The 10,180-nt window shown below is 36.3% G+C and overlaps 1 long non-coding RNA gene across 1 annotated transcript in view; it reads left to right on the forward strand.

Moving 5' to 3' along the window:
• LOC103788553 (uncharacterized) overlaps positions 1-8,978 on the forward strand; it is a 204,857-nt gene extending 195,879 nt beyond the window's left edge. The window contains exon 9 of the long non-coding RNA XR_004735151.3: positions 8,777-8,978. This is a non-coding gene — a long non-coding RNA (uncharacterized LOC103788553). The remainder of the gene's footprint in view (positions 1-8,776) is intronic.
• The last annotated feature ends 1,202 nt before the right edge of the window (positions 8,979-10,180 follow it).

A 10,180-nucleotide genomic window follows, 5' to 3' on the forward strand; every position in this document is an offset into this window, starting at 1 on the left:
GCAGACTTTTTGTGACCTGTGTCTTGTGAGCTCCTATCCCCTCCCGTGACTAAGAATGCCTAGCCTCCCGGGAATGCAGAACCGCGGGTCCGGTCCTCATTTTATCAACTCCTATTCAAGATGAAGTCGCTCTGGATTGACCGCATGTGACACTCAGGCTGAGTGCTCCTCCAAAGGAAATAAAACATTTCAAGGGGAAGAAAGAGAAATACACATAATCTTTTGTTTAATGTCTATTATTATATTTACTCTCAGGTGTTTATTATAAAATTATAATTATTGAAAAGAATAAAATTTTGAAAGTATTTAAAATACGGATGAATAAAACAAATTATAAAAAGTCATCCCAAATATACCTCCCCAAAGTCACCACTGTAAAGATGGTGCTGTTTGTTCTTTCAGGTTAAATACACACCCCGAAGACAACATCATGTAAAAAATGGTTTTAGAACCAGCTTATTCTCCTTTTAACAATAAATTGTGAAAATCTGTACATGTCAATGAGCAAGTATATTTTTAATTGCATAGAGAATTAATCTCTACCCAGATAGGTGCTGGCAGTTATGTTTTGTATCCATTCTTTACGCTTTCCCTTCTCCCATCACCGAAATCCAGGCCCATCCATGAGTAAAGCAGCGTCTGATGAACTGAAGTATTTAGTAAGCTAATGTTCACTGTCCCCAGCAGGAGGCCTGCACAGCTTGGCTGATGAGAAATGAACTGCCTGAAGCGATCTTTTAATGGCAACTAATTTCCCATATTTGATTCTCAGCTTAGCCGACTAATATCTAGTTCAAGCGTGACAAGGCATTCACAGTTCCTTTTGAAAGTTCTCTATCTGAGAAGCCAAACAGTATGTTCAGGGCCATCGTGACCTTCTAAGATCTTGTCCTGTCTACTCCAGACCAAACTTTGATCTGCCAGGGTCAGTGATCTTATAAAAAAAGTTTATATCTTCAAATTCAGCTCTTCTTTTTGATTCTATTTTCAGATAAGTTAGTACTGAAAATTACTGAATGTTGAAGTTTGTAAATTTCAACTAAAACTCTTCAGAGAAACCAGAGAGCTATTTTAATTTTCTTTAGGTTCCTGTAAACAGTTTCATATCAGTTGGTCTTTTTCAGACATCTAATAGGTATTAAGCTCCTCTGTCCTTGCCTTAAACAAATCCTATTAGTCTGTGATTCTATCCCATTACACAGTGATTATTGAACAGAGCTCATCTTAATTGGATATGATCATGTCCTGGTATGTAGAATTATCCAGAAAAATTAGTATTTTTAGCTTTCTCCAATAGCCCTATTTGTGGTGGTATTTTACACTTAATTTTTTTTCTAAATCTACAGATGAGTTCCTTTATATTATTTCAAAAGTGGCTCTAAAATGTCTTAATTGCTAATAGCTACAGCATGGCTAGATTCAAGGGGGATATATTCAAGGATTACTTGATCTTAAGTTTTACAGGCAAGAGGTAGGTTCAGGGTAGCTTAATGAATATTAGAGCCCTGGTCTTATACATAGGGCTGTGTGTTTGTGTGTGCGTGCACATGTGCACATGTGTCTCTGAAAGGTTTTGTATTATCAGAGAAAAATGCCACATCCTACTCTCCACCTCCCACCTCTGTTTCACATACTTAGTTTTGGAAGCCAGAATTCTGAATATTTACATTTTGGACTAAATTGCCATTTTTCAATTCTGAGACAATCTTACCACTTTATTTACACCTGAGTAAGAATGGCAATCTCAAAGAGTACTATAAATCACTTGTCAAAGCTAGGCTAATGTAGGCAGCATTGCAAACCTCAAAGAAAAAACCAGTCAGCAGGCCGTCAGGGGGCATGATAGGCCTCGGATCCTCACCCTAAAAAGACTAAAGCATAAATGTGTGCTTGTCCTTGAGGTGATCCTGAACTGTCCATTTCAGGGAAGAAACCTTCACATACAACTAGAGTCAGTGGTTCATTTCAGCTCTTAAGGAAGAAGTGAGATCATTGTTGCCTTAGAGAAAGACGATTCCAGATATTCCTCTGTCCCAATCGTCTCTCAAATTGCCCATGAAGCAGTTTACCTAGTTTCAGACTCACTGATACTGGTTCATTAGCAGAGTAGTTGTCTAGCATGGAAACTTCTGCTTTTCTATGAGACCTAAAACATGATAATTTTGCAAGAATATTCTTAACCTTGATGTGGTTCAAAACCACATCACACAGTGGTTATGGCAGTAGGCTCTGGTGCCGAACTGGTCCGGCTTTGAACCTCAGCTCTGCCACATGTTCTTGCTATAACATTGGACAAGTAAGGTGGCCTTTAGAAGTCTCAGTTCTTCAATCAGTGAAATAAGACAAACAATAATAACCATCTCCTAAGGCTGTCATGAGGAATGAATTACATAAAGCATGATCTTAGAGTAGTGCTTGAAACAATAAATTATTATTCACTATTATTGGTTCTATATTAATTTTACTATTATTATTTTATCTGTGTTTTCAAAGTCATGATTTTTAGGATACAGGATTTTAGATATCCGGGTAGGTCGCAAACTCTGATTAATTAACATTCCATCTCAATTAGATGACAGTCTTATACCTAATGTTCATCAACAATCAGATGGCAGGCACCAAAAGCCTTAGAAAAGCTCTGCGTTTCTGGTTCTTTCTTTGTTTTGTTTTGGTTTGGTTTTAGGATGGGTTTCAATAAGAGTAATTCTTTTAGTCTTAGACCCTTGTGCTTTTTTACCTTATTGATCATGACCAGGAATAGGCAAAGAAATGGCTAAAAAATTGTCAAAGATACTGTGGAAAGGGAGGATTGACATTACATATTTTTAAAGGGTAGTAGTAAACATCTATGGACAGTAGATGACATTCACAGTCTATAGTATTGAGTTGTTACTTGATAAACTGTCTTGTTTTTTCCTTGCTACATTGTTCAGTATGGTAGCCATTAGCCTCATGTGGCTCTTTAAACTTAAATTAAATTCATTAAAATTGAGTAAAATTAAAAATTCAGTTCCTGAGTTCTCATTACCATTAGCTACACTTCAAGTGTTCAATAGCCACATGTGGCTAATGGTTAACATATTTGACAGTGCAGATTGTGAGATATTTCCATAACGATAGCAAGTTCCACTGGACCACTTGATTTTCTAGGGTGCTGGGAGAAAATGACCAGCACCCGAGAAGGGTAGCGTGAGGCTTATGTTCAGATCCTTTCTACTGTCATACAGTATTCACACTGCCGAGGCTAAAGTGCCTTGAAGACGTGCCTACTTTTCAAATGTACAAGATAAATCCAGTTTTTACCCAACCCTTGGACTCTGAACTAACCTGAAGGGACTTTTTTAGGTCTGGAAGAAGGTAGGAAAACTGTCATCAAGCCTGACCCTGTCTGTCAAGGATGACTTCAATCTAGTTGGATCGCCTGTCACCTGGTGGTGAGAGAGGTGGGGTCCAGATTTTCAGCCTGGCCAAGTGAAGGAGATGACCAGATTTTGAGCAGACCAAGATTAACAGATGTTCCCTAGGGTTCACCTGGACCTGGCATAGGCATCATTAAGACTTACTTAATGTTGACACTTCTAATGCAGGATGCAATGAGTAACGACTACATCTAGTTTCCATATAAACAAGATTATTGTCTCCATTTTGAAGAACTATGATTTGGCATTTTTAAGTGACTTGCTTAAATTTGGATGTCTGGAATTAACATAGCAGCTACCTGGGATTTTAAGCCAAGTTTTCTGATTAGAAATTCTGAGACGTCTCTCATAAACTTAGCTATGTTGTAGTTTTAACAATAAATATAAAATAACAAGTATCTTTGGTGGTGTGGTCACTTCATGCTTATTTTGGGTTAATGATCTTTCATTCATTAGTTTGAGCATTCCATTCACACATAAAGTCATGATTCCAATAAAAATGTCACAAATGTAATATGACTGTAATTATTTTATTTTTCAAACTAGAATACCATGGATGCAAAGCAAAAAAAAAAAGTACATTTGCCCTATTATCTCTCACAAGCTCACCTGGCATATGCCAATCAGGTAATTGCTTGTGCAAACGGATCATTAGGTGCACAATTACCTCATTTGAAATACAAATTCAGGGCTGAGTAGAAGCATTCCCTGCATGTGCAATTTTGTGAGTGTACTAATCATTACAGCCAATATGGAAAAATTAGCCCCTAAATTCTTTTCCCACCTATGGCTTTCTGTTTCCTTCGCTGATGGTATTCATTAAAATCAAACAAACATGATGTGTTTTTCTGGACATAAACAATTAGTCACTTTCCATCATTGCTACTTGAGTAAACATGTACATAAAACCATGTTGTGTATGCAAACTTCACTTCATTCAATCTAGGCAGGGTAGTTCTCCCTTTACCCCAGGCTTCAGCTGACATTCTAGTTCATAACTGTTTGCATGGAAATGATGAAGCCTTTATTTTATTTTATATTTTTTCTTTCCAAATACATTTGGCAAAATCTTCCAAGCTGTCTCCTTTATGGCAGAATATTGTCCCTGGCCCATTTATATGCTAATTGTTGAAATGTTACCTTTTACTGACAAGTATTTACATGTTAATTAACTTTTGGAGGATGGTTAGAAATACTAGTTTGCCCTGTTTAAAGTGATAAAGGAGATGCTCTTTCCTTTCAAGAAGAGAACAAAGACAGTATCATAAAAGAAAATTATTTAATTACCTCCTTCTAAGAATTAGAAATATGTTTTCCAGCCTTTCTCTCTGTAGAGGAATTCTCCAGATTGTGACCTGAGGCACAAAAGGAGAAGGGAATGCACATTCTTCCTTTTAATCTGAGTTCCAGGTGAATACAGCTGGTGCATAGAATCTAGGTCAGGGATAGTGAAAAAGAAAAAGGAAAAAGAAAAAGTAAAGCAAGCTTGGAAATAGTATATATAATTTAAAATACATGAGCATAAATTGATTCCATGAAAACCAATACAAATGAATTAAACATACTCTCTTGACCTCTGATTTTATTATACTGTTGTGTGTCCTGGCGAAACTGAAGGGAAGGGAGTAGGAGAGTTAGGATATGATAGAAAGAGGATGTGATGAAAATTCTGAAGATCTGACAGGAAGAAATGATTGAAGTAGGAGTCAGTAACATTGAAAGAATTAAAATAAAGAGTACTTTGAATTTAATGAGCAAAAGAAGTATAGTGAAGTATGGCCCATTAAATACAAGCAACAAGTAGAAAGACACAGGTATAAACCAAAAATAAAATTCAAAGTGCCCCAACCAACTGAATGAACCCCTTTTCTTAGCCAAGGGCATTCCAAAATAAACCTGAAACACTAGTTCAGGCCACTATGGGAATGAGTGGTTGAACATGACTCATTATGCCTTTCTCACTTCAGAATTCAGGCACAACTGACCAGCATTAACATTAAAACAAAGAGACCCTAAGATTAACAAAGCAGACTCTTCATACCAATAAATGCCAAAATGACAGCTAGTAGGCCCTGAAAGAAATGAAAGTATTTTACCCCCAATATATATTTATAGCTGTCTTTGTGGGGAAAAATCTATGTTCTGTACAGAAATTTTTCCCCCCTTGCCATGTCTTTTTCCTGATCCAGGAGAAAATTAAGAATCTGGCACCTTTTATAAGTCTGATAAGAAATATTTACAATCTATTCTTTCTGAAGACTGTTACTTGGAGGCCTTACCTAATTAATAAGAATCTTGGTCTCCACAAAATCTTATCTTAACCCAGACACTTCCTTCCTTAAACTCTTTCAACCACTTGCCAATCAGAAAAATCTTTGAAATCTTTGAATCCACCTATGACATGAAAGCCCCTCCCACCCCTCCTATAAAACCAAGCTGTAGCCCGACCACCTCCAGCACATGTTCTCAGGATCTCCTGGGGCTGTGTTACGGGCCATGGTCACTCATATTTGGCTCAGAATATATCTCTTCAGATGTTTTAGAATTTGACTCTTTTTGTCAACACAGGAAAATTGACCCTTGTCAGTATGTAGAAGGATGTTTAGGGGAGTAGATGATTTAGTGAGTCCATACTTATGCATGCTAAGGCTTGTAATCTTATAAAAGTCCATGTTTGTTTTAATAATATTCACATGATTTTTTGCAATCTTTATTTTCAGGTGAATACCAGTGGGTATCGTGAGTCCTGTCCTTATTAACCTCTGGAAGCTTGCCCAAAATTCATTCTGGCAACAGATTCTGGAGATTCTAATTTTAGAATATACCTAGCCCTTGCTTTCCATTTCCACTGCCTTTTAAAAAATCACTACTTACCTCCTCAATGTTATTAAAATCTCCTAACTGGTCTTATTACTTCCATCTTGTCTAATCTCCAATTCACTTTCCATACCTCAGCCAAGATGATTTGCTGCATCCTCACTTCATTGATTTATCCATTCAGTAAACATTTTCTTGTTGAAGGCTCAGTGGTTGGTGTAAAATTTTACATGATTGTATATTTCAAGAAATTTGAATGGGTTTACTCTACAAGTTACGCACCCTTTCACTTGCTAATTGAGAGTCACTCTCATAAAATCTAATAAGGTCTAAGAAGACTGTGCTGTGAGCTCTGAATTTTGGATTTGAGGCATTTTAGGTGACTAGTTCAGTAGAAAAGAGAGAAATATTTGTATTTTTCCATAAATGTAAGTAGGTGAGGTTTATGTCTTTCTTCTCTAGTAATATAGATCTGCCCTACCAATGGAGATAGCTTTAAAGAAGCTACCACTTAGGAGAAGTGGAAAAATAGAAAGACACATATCATCTTTTCCAACATCTTTATTGTTAAAAAGGGAAGTAGTAAATGCTAAAACAAAAACAGAACAAAACAAAAAAAACAGTGAGGTCATTGTGAGGAGGAAGATGGGAACTTGTGCATATTAATGTATAGAGAAAACGAAAAAGATGAATATAAAAGATAAGTTCAAGGAGTTGTGTGGGGAGAAGTGGGGATAACGGGAGGAGGAATAAGGAAGGCCAAAAAGAGAGAGAAAAGACACATTAATTCTGATTTCAAAACAGAAAGGTAGTCCCTGATGGGGAACATACAGAATACAGAGTTAATGTTTTATATCCATTTCAATATGTTTAAAATTAATCTCTGGCAATAGAATAACATGATTTTGCAACTGGAGATGGATATGTCTCCTTTGAAAGACTTTCTGTTGTAATAAGGAAACACAGTATGCTAATAGGGTTTTATTCATAAATTTAAGCATTGTATGAAATCTCAAACTTTTGATCACTGTAAGAAAGTTAATATCAGTATTGTGTAGAAAGGAAGTAATTTTATGATTGTGTGCTACGCAGAAAACATTATTGCCCTGTTGCATTTTTTTCTTGTCTTTTTTTTTTTTTTTCCCTTTTCACATTTTGTTTGGTCTGGAGCCAAAAGAAGAAATAGAGAGTCTGAGTGCCAGAACTTGGAAAGATAATTAGGGCCTTTCCTCTAACTGGCTGGCTGTAAGCAGGCAGTGGGAACTCTTTCTCTCTGAAGTGGCAATCTGTAAGAGAAGAAAGACCAAGTGTTTTTTGTTTTGTTTGTTTTTGTTTTTATGTCAGTGTTGCTCTAGGTCTAGCAGTATTTACTCCTCCAAGGGGCTCTTGTCTAGACATGGTGATCCCCATGATGAGATTACATAACTGTCCTACACAAACCTGGTAGAACGCCACAGGTAGATAAAGGCTACCTGTGGGTAGAGTTCAAGGTCACTAAGACTGGTATGTTGTGAAAATATATATTTACATTTTTTCAACAAGTACTTGATGAAGCATTCAGTATCAATAACGTGTGCCAGACAACGTTCTAGGTGATCAGAATACATCAGTGAACCAAATCACCTGTCCTAATGGAGATTACAGTCTGGTAGAATTATACTTTCTTGTTTGCTTTTTTGTAGCATTATATCTTCTTGCTTTTTTTAAAAAACATCTTGCTTTATTAAAGTATGTTTTCAAATATAAATTATTACTACTTATGTTGGATTACAATGATTAATTCTAGTATCTTGGAAAAAAAGTAATTTATTGGGAGAACAGTCAGTCATTTTTTCCACTTAAGAATAGAAAAGCTGTCTGTATCCCAAATCCCTAGTTAAACCACACCTCTCGCTCACCCATGCATTTGTTAAAAGTATATTTTAATTATGGGCAAAATATCGATTCCCGCTTAGGAGCTCAAAAAAAAAGAGAGGAGAATGAACATCACAGTCACAGACTCTTTGGAAATGTTTTATATTTAAAAAGAGAATGTTTTCTGTAATACCTTACATTTTATTAAATTTCTCTCATGATCCACACACATATAAATAGCCCATTGAAATCTTCTCATTGATTGTTCATTTTTACTTCAAAAGTGAAATATAAAAAGGAAGAAATTGTTATCTTTTTTTTTTTTGAGACTTTAGAGGCTTTTGTATAAAAAAGAGACAAAACAGTTCATTCTCATCCAGTCGATAGCTATGGTAACTATTTAGTATGATGAAGATGCTGTAAGATATAAAATTAATGAACAATTGTCCTAATTTTCAGTAAACATTATTATTTTAAGGCTTCTATTTCGCAAGTCTCCTATTGTTTAAAATTTTATCTTCCTTTCCTTTTGAATACTAGAGTTAATGACTGAAGTGTTCACGTTAGAATTTTCCCCTTTTATGTAGCCTGCTCAAACCCCACAGTTCACATCCACTTGAAACACACATAATTATAAAAGACGAGAGACCAATTATTATCTTCTCTCCTCCCCTGTATCCTCACAGGTGCCTGGCTACTTCAAGAGTTGAGCTAATCACAGGGAAGATTTGGTCTCAGTTCAGCTGCCTCATTTGATCAACTCAAGACTGAGTCCAACAAAAGTGGTCTGTCTAATGAAACTCATTTTCATTTTTTCTCATTAGTCTATACACGACTGAGACTGTAAAAGGACAAAAGAATAAAAAGAAAAATGACAATTAAAAATCATTTTCTCTGGCCCTTGATTTTTGTCTTCTTCTTCTTCTTTTTTTTAATGGAGCTATGTGCTCATTTCTTTTTTCTTTTTTATTCTCTGCTCTTCTTTTCTCTTGATTTTCCATTTATGCAGGGAGAATTAGGAAATCATGGTCTGAGTGCTGAGATGTTCTGATAGGCCTCTAAGTTTTCAGCTTTACTCTGTATCAGAATAATAATCTCTGTCAAACAGCCTGACATTGGCACCACCTTCCCAGGAATCCAGGAGCACCTCTGCATGATGAAAAGCAGAAGAGAGCAAAGTCACGAAATATTGTGTGTGTTTGTATAAAATCACATATTTTTGCTCACATATAATATACATTTCTGCTCATTTTTCCTTTAAAAGCTGCTATTATTTAAAATCCATTGCCTAATAAAACTGCAATTCACCTTTGTGATTCACTCTTTTGTTTGCTGTCACAGAGAAGATAGAAATTGAGCAGGGTTTCTGCTTTCCTTCGATACCAAGGTCAGAATAAAGTGATAGTGGAAAGAAAACAAGGGTCTTGTTTCAAAAATCCTTCAATTCCATGTAACTGAAAACATGAGTCCAACTGACTTTCTTTTAAAACGGTGAGGTATTCCATAACTAAGAGTCCTGAAGTAGTGGTCAGGTGAAGATTATGACATGGATTAATAATGCCACTCAAATAACCGTTTTTTTCCTGATGTCTTTCCTGGTGCCATAAGATGGCCTCCCACAGCTAGTGGGAATTATTTGCCCCTAATTCATATTTAGCAGGAAGTTACAGTATGTCTTGTAGCAGTTCTCTTGGAGGATCAGATAAACTTTTTTTTTTTCTGGTAAGCCCCTATCTGAGTGTCTGATTGGCCCAATTGGTCACATTTTCTGAACCAATCATGAGGTCAGGAGGATGGGGCCTGAGTGTTGACTGGCTAAACCAGTTAAGACCCACACACATGGAGGTGGGGTGGAGGCTATATGGGTGTTATGTTGATGGCTGAATTATGAAAAACCCAAGGAAAAGGATGAATGCATGTTGGGAGGTTGAGAACAGTACATAGTCACCTCAGAGGTAAACATCAGAAGGGTTAGGCAATTCTTAAAATGTCATTCTCGGTCCTCAATGACATTCAGAACCTCAGCCTAGTGTAGATCAACAATTTGTCACTCACATTATTAATGATGATAGAGTAACCATTAATTCAAT

The sequence above is a fragment of the Callithrix jacchus genome, chromosome 16 (genome assembly GCF_049354715.1).
Source record: "Callithrix jacchus isolate 240 chromosome 16, calJac240_pri, whole genome shotgun sequence".
Taxonomy (NCBI): Eukaryota; Metazoa; Chordata; class Mammalia; order Primates; family Cebidae; genus Callithrix; species Callithrix jacchus.